Source organism: Sorex araneus, chromosome X (assembly GCF_027595985.1).
Source record: "Sorex araneus isolate mSorAra2 chromosome X, mSorAra2.pri, whole genome shotgun sequence".
In the NCBI taxonomy this organism is placed as follows: domain Eukaryota; kingdom Metazoa; phylum Chordata; class Mammalia; order Eulipotyphla; family Soricidae; genus Sorex; species Sorex araneus.
Genome location: NC_073313.1, coordinates 302241402 through 302256450, shown reverse-complemented (window position 1 = coordinate 302256450; position 15049 = coordinate 302241402).

Sequence of the window (15049 nt, the reverse complement as noted above, 5' to 3'; positions counted from 1 at the left end):
GCATATTGGATATGCCAAAAACAGTAACAAGTCTCACAATGGAGACGTTACTGGTGCCCACTGGAGCAAATCGATGAACAATGGGATGACAGTGCTATGGTGCAGTGCTATCTTTCCAGAGAAGAAAAGAAAAAATTGAAACCACAGAAGTGAAATATCTGCAAGGTTTTATAGTCATAACCAATTTATTTCAATGACTAAAGTGTTTCATTAAAATGTAGCTGAGTGTAGGATAAGACTTAGACTATACGTTAGACCATAAGTTAGACGAGACATTTTGGGTTTTGCTTTTGGGCCACACCCTGTGTACTTAGGGCACTGTGTTCAGGTATCACTCCTGGTGGTGCTTGGGCAACCGTATGGGATGCCAAAGATTGAACCTCGGTCAGCTCCGTGCAAGGCACGCTCTACTACTCACTGTATTATCTGGCCCTAAAGTATACTTTTTGAAAAATTTGAATTTACAGTAATTAAAATGTCTAAAATAAGTACATGTTAAGTGTTTGCATTTATAAAATTTATTTTTGGTTTTGGGCCACACCTGTCGTACCCAATGTTTACTCCTTGGTTCTGTGTTCAGGAATCAATCTTGGTGCAAAGGATTGGGGACAATATATGTGTTGTCAACTCCCCCCACCACATACACCCCTTGTGAGAAGTGTACTATATCTCAGTCCAAGTACTTATTGTACTGATTTTAAATAAAGGGAAATATATATATATATATATATATATATATATATATATATATATATACACATTTATATATCGGAGAGCTGGCAAGCTACCGAGAGTATCCCACCTGCACGGAAGAGCCTGGCAAGCTCTCCTTGGTGTATTCGATATGCCAAATACAGTAACAATAACAGATCTCATTCCCCTGACCCTGAAAAGAGCCTCCAATCTTGGGAAAGACGAGTAAGAAAAGACTGCTAAAATCTCAGGGCTGGGACGAATGGAGACATTACTGGTGCCTACTCAAGTAAATCAATGAACAATGGATGGCAGTGATACAGTGACAGTGATACTTATTTTTTAAAAAGGTAAATAAAATGCAAAGAGTGACTGAGAGGGTATTTGAAAGGCTGAGTTATATAAGTATTGTTAGATTGCTAAACTATATGCTATTTATGTATTATTGGAAAAAATCAAAATTTTTTATTGTTTTCTACTGTACAGAGATGATTTCTATCTTGAAAAGACATAGTCTATCAGTTAATATGTGCTAATTATGTGATATTCAATAAAATGTTAAGTAATCCTTTGTGAAGCAATATTCCTAATAACATTAAAAGCATACCCTGCTCAAAATTATTTTTTCTCCATTTTTGGGTAAGATATTCTCACATAATTTTGTAAGCAAAGGCTACCCTAGGCAGACATATTATATGCTTTCATATTTTTTATCATAGTATTGTAACATTATGCTTTAAGTTGGAACCTATTAAAAGCAAACTATCTTCTATATAGAAGCTCCAAATTCCTGTTTTGGTTTCTACTCTATCTTACATTTAAGGAATCATTTCTACTGAAAATGGAGAGATAATACAGTGAGTAGAGCACTTGCCTTGCAACAGGCTGACTGGGGTTTGATTCTAGACACAGCCAGTGTTTCATATATATATATATATATGTATATATATATTCATATATATAAATATATACAGAGAGTCTCTTGCCCGCATGCCTGGCTATCTTCCCCGGGGCCCCTCAGAGGGGGTGGGCTCCAGCTTCCCTCCCTACCCCGAGCACAGCTCCCAGCGGCCAAAGACCATCAGAACTTAGCTACAGCCATGCTGGAGGCTCCTCTCCACATGTTCAGACAGGCCTCATGCATGAAGGTACGGGCAGAGGAACCCAGGTGTGTCTAATCCCATCAATGGCCAACATCCAGAGAGAGACTTAAAAGCAAGCTCTCAGAAGCACATGGCCATGCAGCCTGCTTCTCCCTCTGGGAGAAACTGGCAATCCTCTGAGAGTTTCCTGCCCACGTGGGACAGCCTTGCAAGCTTCCTATGGTGTATTCATATGCAAAATCCAGTAACAATCTGGATCTCATTCCCCTGACCCTGAAGAGCCCCCAGTGCAGCATCGTTAGGAGGGCCAAGACGAGATAGACTTCTAAGAAAGATCTTAGGGATAGGACGAGATGAGATGTTACTAAGCCCGCCCGAGAAATCTGTGATTAACGGGATTTTGTGATTTGTGATATGTATACACACACATATGTATGTATGTATCATTGTATCACTGTATCACTGTCATCCCGTTGTTTATTGATTTACTCGAGCAGGCGCCAGTAATGTCTCTATTCGTCCCAGACCTGAGATTTTAGCAGCCTCTCCTTATTCGTTTTCCCCAATGAATGGAGGCTCTTTTTAGGTCAGGGCAATGAGACCTGTTATTGTTACTGTAGTTGGTATATCGAATATGCCAAGGGGAGCTTGCCAGGCTCTTCCGTGCGGATATGTATGTATATGTGTATAATACTTTTCTCAAGTCATTATTAGTAAATTCTAAAGTTTCTACTTGTAATTACATATTTGATTTAGATAGTTATAAAGTTATAAAGTTAAATCTAAACTAGTTAGATTTATAACTATCTAACTCAAATATGACTTTATGACTTTATCTGACTTAATTTAGAGAAGACATTAGGTTTACTATAGATTGAATTTTTTTATGGGGGGGTTCTATGGTTAAACCTGATATCTTTGATGGAATAATAACTGAGGCTTTTGAGCACTGACTAGGTTATGAGGGAGAAATCCTTATGAATGAAATTAGTGTCCTTAGAACATAGGGTTGTGGGGTGAGGGTTAAATATTTAAAGGCCTAAAGTGAATGTTGTATAGCTAGGAGGTTTGCATTTTCTCTGGAACTGCTTGGTTCCCAGAAATTTCCAGAGCTCTTTCAGCTTCTGCATCTGACTTCACACACACAAACACACACGCACACACACAAACACACACACATAGGATAGCTTCTCATCCAAATACCGAAGCTGCTGAAACTTTCATCTAGCTTCCTCACCTCCAGATGGAGATGAGTGTCTGCTGTCAGGAAGCCACCCAGTCCAGGGTAGTTGGGGAGAGTAACCCAAACACACTGGCAGCCTTTATTATGAATAGCCTTGGAAAGTCATATTAGGGGCTCCTGGGAATGCATCACTTCCATACATAAGTTGCCTCTGAAATCAACAATTACTAAGAGCCTCAGGGGTAAGATCATCTCCAAGTAATTCTCCCAAATAACTGCATCTGTGTGGATGGGAATATGTTTTAAAATTTTTGTGACTTAAGTTTCTTTATAAGAAAAAAAAATCTGTGGAGATAGTAATCTTGATGCATACAACATTTAAGCTACAATAATTGCACTGTCATGAACTTCAAATATATGTGAGGCAGTTGAAATGGGGAAAGTACAAATTTAGATGTGATGTTGATATAGAATTCCGCCTTGGTTTTGAAAGTCTATTATGAGAAAATAATGTAAACGACCTCATTTAAGATTTTGTATTAGACTTTCTCTTCAAGGCTCTGTTCTCCCTGGAATATGTATCTTGCTGGTTGTCACTTTGTCTCCTTGCTTGCTCTCTCAGCCCCGTATTCCTCTTGCACACTTATTCCTTTCCTTCTCTCTCTCCTCTTATCTCTCTAAGTGAGTTTTGTTCAATAGAAACCATCTTTCTTTACTAAAAACATGTGTTAGATGGTAAACTGCAATGTTCATAATAGATAAAATACATAAATATTTTTTCTATGTAACTTTAAAACTAACCACAGTGATCCTTTTCAAAATATATGTAATGCTAATTTCTAACGTGCAGTATTCTTCATTAAGCAAAGATATTAAGTACATAGTTTATATAACATAAGGCATAATACAATGTGGAAAGACATATAAATGGAATGAAATTAATTATAGATCAGCTTGAATACATGTTATACATCAACAAGATAGAGAACTCTTTAGTAAAATTCAACCAAACATTCTGCCCATGTTTGAGGTTATTATACATAGTATTTATTAGTGGCCTAAAAAATTTTATTGTAAGCCTCTCACTGCAGAGTGTAGAAATAAAGGTACATGGTGGGAACCTTATACAAATATGTTTTGATTCTTTTTCTTCGGTGTTGTAAAGAATCTTAGATTTCCCAAAAATGCTGAATGAGCAACTTGAAATGGGGTGAATATTTTGGAATCCTCTACCCTCTAACTTCTTTTCAATTGGGCTATGCAGCAGGATCAAAGCTCTTAGAGAATTTGTCTGAGTTAATATATGTTTCAAGCATATATCTCTGCTATAAAGTAGGTGAAAATTGGCAGAGATACCTTAGCATCTGGGAAATGATACAAATTGTGATAATCTGATAAGAGTAATAGATGGTAAATTTCTGAGGAAACACAAACCAAATCTTAATGCTCCAATAACTAAATGAGTTTCTGGCATCTGGTAGTCAAAAATATTTATTATCTTTGTAATTAAATGGCCAGTTCTTCCCAGAAACATGCTGCTTTTGTTTTAGTCTTCAAACACTTCTCACCCTGTATTCTCCATCATAAATGACCATTCATCCCTGTTCAACTTCCATATCTTCATGCTTTAGCTGTCATATAAATATTCTTTATATCATCTGAGATATCTATTGCTTGTAACGTTTTGTCAATTTTTTTGATAATCATATAGCTTTCTATGTGTCTTATAATAATATTAATAGTAGTTCCATTAATATTATCTATTCTTGTATTTGTCTGCTTTTACACAAAATTATTTCTTTATAGGTTAACTATGATATTCAGCTGCATATCACTAGCTTCCAAGAGAACCTGACTAACCATCTGAATTGAAACTTTAATGCCAGTTCTAGCATATTTATCAGTAACTAGATTAGGATATAAATATATAAATTTAGATTTGATTTGACTTACATATTGTTTTATTTATTGTTTATTTCACTTTAAGGTGTTCAGAAAGGAAAACCCACAGTTTTAGACTTGTATCTCACCATCACCATGTAAGCTCTTCTACCAGCAAGTTCCAGAGATACATAAATAAATAATGAAAGAAATCAATTCATCTCAAAAATGTCATGGTACCTGGTCCAGGCTGAGACTTCTGTGGTCATCTCAGGAGGTGGACAGGCCAGCTTCTGCCATACCAAATCCCCAGCAGTCTCAATCACACCCCAAAGCCATTGGCACGCCTCCAGATCGATTGCCCAATAAAATATTCTGAATTTGCTGAAATGCAGCTTCGTGACACCTCCAAAATTACAATAATGACATCCCAGAAGTAGCATACTAGAATGGATGAGAATGTAATGTAGAAGCCAACCAATCTCAATTAACATAACTATCAATATAGAAGGCTTAATTTGCAGCAACAGCTTAGTAAACCCTCAGACAAGGACTCCCCATGGTAAGATTCAACAATTTTTACATTTTTTCTATGGAAATATTTTTGATCATTCAATTAGCCACTAACTGGTAACAAGCAATATAAAATAGATCATTTTAGGTTGGCTATGGGGGAAGGCTTGAGGGTGGTTCAGAAAATGGGGTCAATGGTGGAGAGAAGATGACAGTGGTGGTGTTGGGATCAGTGTTGGAATATTGAGTGCCTGTAACAAATCATCATGAACAACTTTGCAAACCATGGTGTTTAAATAATGTGCGTGAATGTAGCTGTCAGAAAACATGAAGTCATGAAATTTGCATATAAATGGATCAACATGGAAAGTATCATGTTGAGTGAAATGAGTCAGAAAGAAAGAGACAGACATAGAAAGATTGCACTCATATGTGGAATATAATGTAACTGAGAAGTACAAGTTGGCAACGATGCAACTTCTGGCAGATATCTCTCTGGACTTAGTTACTAAAATACTAAATTACAGAAACCCAAAACTGAGAGGCTGCTAAGTGTGGTCACTCGACCTCATACCTCTTCATCCTCAGCAATGGAAAACAAATTATCTAATGCTTCCTTTTCAGCAGGTCTGACTTTAGGGGAGAGACTCTCCAAACAATAATAGTGAATTTTGTTGAAATATTGTATGCAATCAAAGTGAAAGTAAAGTGAAATTTATTAGTTACACAGGCGGGAGGGGGGGCTAAGGGTGGGGTGGCTAGGGGCATGGGGGGGTTAGGGGTGAGGGGGGGGCGGGGTGGAGCTATACTGGGATTCTTGTTGGTGGAATATGAGCACTGGTGAAGGGATGGGTATTCGAGCATTGTATAACTGAGATTTAAACCTGAAAACTTTGTAACTTTCCACATGGTAACTCAATAAAAAATTTTTAAAAAATTAAAATATATGTGAATCAGTAAAAAAAAATACATAAATACAAAATTAAAAAATAAATAAATAATATGCGTGAAATGCAATTTTAATTTTTATAGTAGGAAATAGTCATTTTGATAAATTAATTTTTCTCTTAATTGGAGAAGTCTTCCTGGCAGTTTTGGGGGCCATCAGGGCTATGCCTGGTGGCAACAGGAGGCCAGAAGGTACCCCAGGGTCCTGCATGCGAGGCATGTTACACTCCAGAGTCTTTAAGCTATTTCCTCATATTTAATATTTATTTTGAGGCAAAGCATATGCTCTAACCGTTTGATCTATCACCCCAGACTTGTAATGAACTCACCTACTTATTTTTCATTTTGCGGTGCCGGGGATCAAACCCAGAACCTCTCACATTGAAAGCAAGTGAGCACAGGCCAATTTTGCTAACATATCAATGCAATATGTTATGCTTCACGTATAAGTGGTATAAAAGTATTTTTGAAAAACTATTGTTCCATGAAAAGCATATGTTGAAATATAATGTACTACAGCTTTAATTCACACATCATAAGCAATATTTTATGTTTATGCCATAAAGTAAATCCTTTCCCTTGGATTCTTCATGCACTACTGATGGGAGTGCAAACAAGTACAGTTACTACTGGTATTAATAAGCAAATTTGACTGTTCTATGATCATACATTTCTAAAGTGCATGCATCCTTTCGTACAAAAATACTCCTTTTAGTGGCCTGAAAACAATCCAGGTCAGTGACAATTAGTGCAACATTGCACAGATAAAATGCCGGATATGAGAGAAGTGGGAAGAAGAAAACAATATGCTTCTCTAGATATATAATAAAAACATGGATGTAAAAACTTACTCTCAAATGAAAAATGTTGCACTTTTATGTGTGCAAATATAAAAACACAAATAACTTATACTTTATAAGAACAGGTGCAAAGAAAACATGCCCAATACATTAGAAAAATTAATTATAAAATAAGGCAAACCATTCTTATTTTCTTTAACATTTAAAGTAACCAGTCCCCTCTCAACCCCCAAAAAGCACCTTGAAGAACAAGAAAAGCTAACAGGTGTCTATGAACTTTTCCTGAATAAGGCCTAGATAATAAGCATTTTAAGTGATAAATGTGGTAATATAAGCCTCAAGTAGTGTGAAAATAGCCAGAGAGGGTACATGAGCATGACGCTGTTCCAACAAAGCCTTATTTATGGTCACTTCAAATTGAAATTCAAATAGTTCCAATACGTTCCAAAACATTTCTTTTTTATATTTATCTCCAACCATTTGAAATATGTAAAAATCTTAGCATGCGAATCATACCTAAGCAAGAGGTTTGCTGGATGCGCGCCACAGGCTGAAAGTAGCTGAATCCTGATGAGAGGGAGAACGTGGCACAGCTTCAGTTTCCCTAGGTGCCTACTTGTTTAATAAATGTATTTGCTCCGTCACTTACACTATCTTGGGACTCTCTAATAACAATATTTTGTGTGCATTTATTATTCACATTACAACAAAAGTTTTATTTATTTATTCTTTAATATATGCAAACCAATGAACTGAGACTTTCTAGTTTCTATGTGTAAGTGCTGATTTTATCACCAGCATCCCTCATGGTCTTCTGAGCCCTGCCAGAAGTGATCTCTGAAAACAGAGACAATCGTAATTCATCCCTGAGCAGTGACAAGACGTGGACCCAATATCAAACCCAAACCCAAACAAAACCAGAACTTGAAGAATATGCTATACATTGGTCCACTAGGTTTGAAGGTTTCATGGAAAATATTTATATTTTCTGACTCCTTAAAAGTATGCTAAACTATGAGTATTATGTATAATACATATGTATGTATTACATAATATATCCAATTATAACTTTCAAAAAGAGGCAAGAATTGAGTTTTATTTAAATTCTAAAGTATCTAACACCACCATTATAATACTTAATTTATATCTGATGCCCTCATGAAAATAAAAATATGAAAGCATAGATGAAAACAAAAGACTGCTATTTGGAATATACTTCATTTAAAAAAATACAGCTATGTAATAATCTAGACCATGAGAAAATTGTTCCATGACTATATGATTCTGGCTCCATCGAATAATCATTTAAGCTAATTTTGACTTTTGCATGTATCATAAGAATCGACTCACGGGGCTGGAGTGATAGCTCAGCAGGTAGAGCCTTTGCCTTGCATGCGGCCGACCTGGGTTAGAATCCCAGCATCCCATATGGTTCCCTGAGCACTGCCAGTAGTTATTCCTGAGTGAAGGGCCAGGAGTAACCCCTGTGCATTGCTAGGTGTGACCCAAAAAGCAAAAAAAAAAAAAAAAGAAATAAACTCTCTGGGTTTATTTCTCTATTTATTGTTCACTGTTTATTTTTTTCACTCAATTAAATCATGCAGGTTTTTATTGGAATCCTTCTAGCGTTTTTCTTTTAGCACAGTAGGTCAAGAAACATGTTGTTTCTTATTCACAGGGAGCTGACTTTATTGTTTTCAAATATTGTAACTATTACAACCAATAATTTTAATATATAGAGATGACTTTCTGCAAAGAAAAAGTTCATACTTGTATATAAAACTGGAGCATAGGTCAATGTTGACACATGAGAAAGCTTGATGACAGCAGTCATCCAGGTGTTGAGTAATCATTTTTGAAATTCCTTTTATTCATGTGACCTGGAACTTCCTGCCGAATAATTGCATTGGTTCAAAGTCCTTTTGGTTAGCTAATTCTATCATGACATTAAAATATTATTAGTTTTCCCTTTGGATCCGGCTGCGGAGCGAGCATGAAGGAAGAGCCCAAGGGAGCGCCCTTGGACTCCAGGCAGCCCACTGAACTAATTCCGGCATGGGACCAGAGACCCCACGGTGCGCTGAAACAGTGGGACCCGGGCATCCCCCAATTCTTTTAACCTGTCTCTCTCTCTCAACTCCTCCCTCCTGAGCACAGCGCAGGACTTCTCCATCTTATGAGCACCATAAAAGGGTAAAAGTTTGTAGTGATGTTATTTCTGGTTGTACTTTCCCTGGACTTTATACAGAAACTCAAAACCTAATGTTATCTCAGCATCAGCAATATGTAATGGTTCGCTTTTAATGGGTCGGACTTTTGTGGGAGATCCTAACAAGAATAGTAAGTCTGTTGCTGAAATATTGAAGGCAATCAAAACGGTAGCCATCTCTCTAGACTAAACTAAGCTATATCCCCACGCCAGCTGAGAAGAAATTTTCTTCTTTCTCGGGAAGAAACGCGGCGTGTCGTCAACTACAGTGTGATGTCCATTAAGCAAACAGACCTGGTGGCGTGGGAATGGGATATAAGGGGAAAAATTATGTACATGGAACAGTGGGACGCTGGTGGAATCTCGAGCCGGAGCCGATACCAGCGCAAGACCTTCGATTCCAGAAACTGCTTCCAGACACTCTACTAGTCTATCAACTAAGCCAGAGCCCCACGTCTGCTGATGACGGGAAATAACCATCCTTTTCGTTTTTTTTTTCCCTTGTCAGGCAGCGTGGCGATTACTAAACAGGCGTGAACTCGGTGGCGCGGGGCAAGGGGGAAAAAGAAAAGTTATGTAACAAACAGCGGGACTTAATATCTCTATATTCTTAGCAGTGGAGAACTATCAAATGCCTCCTTGGCAATAGGACTGCTTTTCTTTTTTGGGGGAAACCCCAACAACGGTAGTGAGTTGTGTGTTGAAACATGGAATGTAATCGAGATAAGGCATAAACGAAGTGAAACTTATCAAGTACAAGGGTGGGGACTGGGGAGGTGGGAGGGGGCGGCAGGTATACTGGGGTGGTTGGTGATGGAGGATGGGCACTGGTGAAGGGAAGGGTGTTTGAGAATTGTATAACCGACATAATCCTGAGAACTATGTAACCCTCCACATGGTGATTCAATAAAATTAAAAAAAAATATTATTAGTTTTGACATCCTGAATATGGTGGTAGCAAAAAAAATTCAATAAACAGCAAGTTTTATTGATGAGACAAAAAAAAGCCCAAGTTCAGAGCTTTAAGCTGTTTTTCTCCTACCCATCTCTTAAGCCTTGTTGGAAAGGCTAAATTTTTATTATCTATTTATTTATTTTTTTATTGAACCACCATGTGGAAAGTTGCAAAGCTTTCAGGTTTAAGTCCCAGTTATACACCCATCCCTTCACCAGTGCACATATTCCACCACCAAGAATCACAGTATACCTCCCCCCACCCCCCCACTCCCCAGCCCCCCACCCCGCCTGTGTAGTTGATAAATTTCACTTTCTTTTCTCTTTACTTTGATTACATTCAATATTTCAACAAAAAATTAACTATTATTGTTTGGAGTGCCCCCCGACCCCCAAAGTCAGACCTACTGGATAGGAAGCATTTGATAATTTGTTTTCCATTGGTGAGAATGAAGAGATATGAGTTTGTGTGGCCAGAATAGCGGTCACGAGGTTTTGGATTTCTGTATTTTAGTAACTGAGTCCAGAGAAATTTCTGCCAGAAGTTGCATAATTGCTAGGTCGTACCTCTCTACTACATTATATTCCATATATGAGTACAATCTTTCTATGTCTGTCTCTTTCTTTCTGACTCATTTCACTCAAAATGATACTTTCCATGTTGATCCACTTATATGCAAATTTCATGACTTCATGTTTTCTAACAGCTGCATAGTATTCCATTGTGTAGATGTACCAGAGTTTCTTTAATCAGTCATCTGTTTTGGGGCACTCCGGTTTTTTCCAGATTGTGGCTATTGTAAAAAGTGCTGCAAAGAACAGAGAAATGCAAATGTCATTTCTACTATACCTTTTTGCCTCTCTGGGATATATTCCCAGGAGTGGTATTGCTTGGTCAAAGGGGAGCTCAGTTTCTAATTTTTTGAGAATTGTCCATATTGTTTTTCAAAAGGGCTGAACCAGTCGGTATTCCCACCAGCAGAGAAGGAGAGTCCCTTTCTCCCCACATCTGCGCCAAAAGCGGTTGCTTTTGTATTTTTGGATGTAAGCCAGTCTCTGTGGTGTGAGATGGTATCTCATTGTTGTTTTGATATGCATCTCCCTGATGATTAGTGATGTCGAGTATTTTCTCATGGGTCTCTCAGCCATTCTGATTTCTTCTTTGAGGAAGTTTCTGTTCATTTCATCACCCCATTTTTTGATTGGGTCAGCAGTTTTCTTCTTGTGGAATTCAACCAGTGCCTTGTATATCTTTGATATAAACCCCTTATCGGATGGGTATTGGGTAAATATCCTTTCCCATTCTGTAGGCTGTCTTTGTACTTTGGTCACTCTATCTTGTGAGGTGCAGAAGCTTCTTAGTTTAAGGTAGTCCCATTTATTTATCTCAGTTTTCACTTGCTTGGCCAGTGGAGTGTCAGCTTTGAAGATACCATTGGCTACAATGTCTCAGAGGGTTTTGCGGACCTTGTCTTCAATGTACTTTAGGGATTCTGGTCTGATGTTGAGGTCTTTAATCCACTTTTATCTGACTTTTGTACATAGTGATAGGTGGAGATCTGAGCCCATTTATTTGCATATAGCTGTCCAGTTTTGCCAATGTTGGAAAGGCTAATTATTTTTATTTTTAAAAATCCTAATGGTCTCTGAAAGTGTAATACAGATATGTTTTTAAATTTCATTGTAGTATTGTACAGTCCATATTGAAAATTATCCGTATTGAATATGCATTTTTTGTTTCTTTTTTTCGATTTTTATTTTTGGACTACACTCAGCAGTGCTCATTGTTTCTACCTGGTAGGGTTTCAGGGAGTAGACCTGGTACCACAGATATAATCTCAGTGGGCGGCATGCAAGGTGAGTGCTTTACTCACTGTAACACCTCTCCATCCCCAACTGAATGTCTTATTAGAATCTAATTTCATGAGTTATTTAACTATCACTAGTCAAAGTTACAAAATCTCTGAATGTGGAAAAATTCAGTGGCTATCCTAACCCTGTAATTACAAATATGATTGATGAATAAGATTTACATTCAACTTAAGTACAATCCTACTTGAAAAAATAAGAATTTATTTTAGGCCCAGAGAGATAGTATAGGGATTAAAACATTGGCCTTATTTGCAACAGACCAAGGTTCAATTACCAGTTCTGCATGATTCCCTGAGTCTGGGATTGATTTCTGAGCACAGAGCTTCTAAAGTTGCTATGAACATAGAAAGACAGTGCCATCCATTCTCAAAATTTCTTGGAATGACTAGAAACATAGGTCACAGATATATATAATATACATATATATATGAATCCACTTGTTCAAAAAATGAAGCACTCAAAATAAAATGCAGAATATATGTTTGAAAAACTGTGTTCAATTATAATTTATATTAGTATCACAATATGACTCCCGCATCATGTGGTAGTCATTTTGTACTAATATTTGAGTGAATGAATGAATGAATGAAATGAAGTATATTTAAATCTAGAAGATCTCTGAATTGTTAGATCTGACATTAAAATAGTATTCTCTGCCATCTGGGCGGCTGATGAAGTATTTAAATTGTGCAGTTTCCAATGGAAACTTGATAGATTCTTCATTTTTCTACTTTAACAGTGTTGACATCTTTGTTATGTTCCTAAATTTCATTATTTTTATAGAAAATAGATAAGCTATTGCTTTAATATGTTTGTTTGTAATATGCTTTCTGCCTCTTAAAAAATTAATTTGAAATAAATTACACATCACTTACCTGTCATGTTAGTGCTTTTTCCAAAGAACTGGAGCTCTTCCTATCAAAATTATAATTATTTTTTGTCGCTTCTCTTGCTTTCTCAAAACATTTAGTTGAAAATATCAAATATGTAATACAATTACCTGGGCTTTTTAATTTTTAAGATATTCACTCCATACTGAATTTCATTTTTATCAGATCCTTGGGGCCATGATTTTGAACAAATTATCTGAAAGTGTTGTAAAACAATGGTTACATGTTATTACACAGTGTGAAACTGCGTGTTTACAACCCCTAAAGACACTCAATCCTTTTTTGCTCCTACTGGATGGATTTGATTAAGTATATACCCAAGCGTGTGATATCTTAGTTTCATCTTCCTTGTTTATAAATATGGCTTTTTTATAAGCCATATTTTATAAGTTATAAAATTTTATAAGATATAAAATGTTTATAATACATAAAAGAGATAGACCAAACAAATATTTTTTGGCTATTATCTTCTGTGACGTGGGAGAATTGGTTTTCTGAGACACATAGATTTTGAATATGCACTTTAGAATTTGGTCATACTAAGAAATTGAATAATGTAGTGATAGATTATTCCAAATGGCTTTGATTATTATTATTTCTCTGGATCCATTTGCTTAGGTTTCTTTTAAGTAAATTTCTGTTCTGATAATATAATATCATCATTTCACTATTTTCAGTCTCAAGAAAGAGAATGTATGAGGCAGTACTCCACAAACTACAACAAACTATACCTGGATAAAAGAGCCTCTTTCAAAGATTTGACATTGCCTTAAATTTATGCAATTTATTTATGCAAAGGTTTTACAGAGCTATGTGTTCATTCGTATACATTATTTCATCCCTAATTGTGTTGCTTTCCAAATCTCTACTTTGCAGGAGGAGATTCCTCAGAGCCCAGAAAAAAAAAATGACAGCATTCTCCTTTAGTTCTCATTCCATCCTATTTGATTATGGATTAGTGGGGTCATAAGTACTGGATGTTGGCCAGGGCTATGGCTTGCTAATTGGCTTATTCTGATGAATAAATCACATTAAAATAGGCCAGGTGTCCAGGAGTGGATAGAGAAAACCGATTCCTCCTTGACTGACATTTTTTCCTGCTGGTCCCAAGCCAGGATCACAGTTTAGCAGTCCTGTGGCAGCTGCAATCACCTGCCATTGTGAAGCTCCATGTCAGTGGGTTTTTGGCCCCAATTCTGTTCCTGTTAGGGGGTTCTATGTCTTTGAGGGACTTGGGACAAAAGGGACTTTCTAAGATGAGTTATAAAGCTGATCACAATTTGTGAATCATGAAATCTGTACCTATTTGGCACTCTGTCTTAAGTTCTGAGGAAATTGTGGACAGACTTCCCCCTCCCCCAATATTTATACTGCATGGCATATTCAACAGAGAGAATTATATTTATAAACAGAGAAATTCAAACTGACATAACATGGACAAATCAGTGTCCTAAAAAAATCAATCTAGGCTGGAAATTTCCATATTTGGACACATAGGAAGAAATAAGATATAAGATCCAAATCTCTCATGCCAATGAAGGTTTATTTTTCCACTATTATGTTTTATGCCTCTTGTCTGACATCTCAGAACTTCTGCTCCCAAACCCTCATCGATGTTCATCTAAATTGTTGCAGTTGATAACTGCCTTGCAAAAGTGTCTTACATCTTAGTTGTTTAAATATCGTTAGCTCTTTTTACAGAATGTATAGGTCAATGTCATTTATTATTTTGTAACTGCTAGAAGTCCCAACTACCAACATGATTTTCAATAGTGTATTGTCCTTAAATTATCAATAAAGCTAAGAGTTCATTATTTTACACACTCCCCTTGGAATTATTCAAGTGAAGAAAATTTCTTTGGTAGTTTAAATCTTCTCAAAATTATTCAACTAAAATATGTACCATTTCTCTTTAATCTCTCTTGCTTATTCTTCCCTTATAGTCTGATGGATTTAAATCTTTCACTCAGTCTAGCTTTGTATTCTCCTAATCAACAATTTGT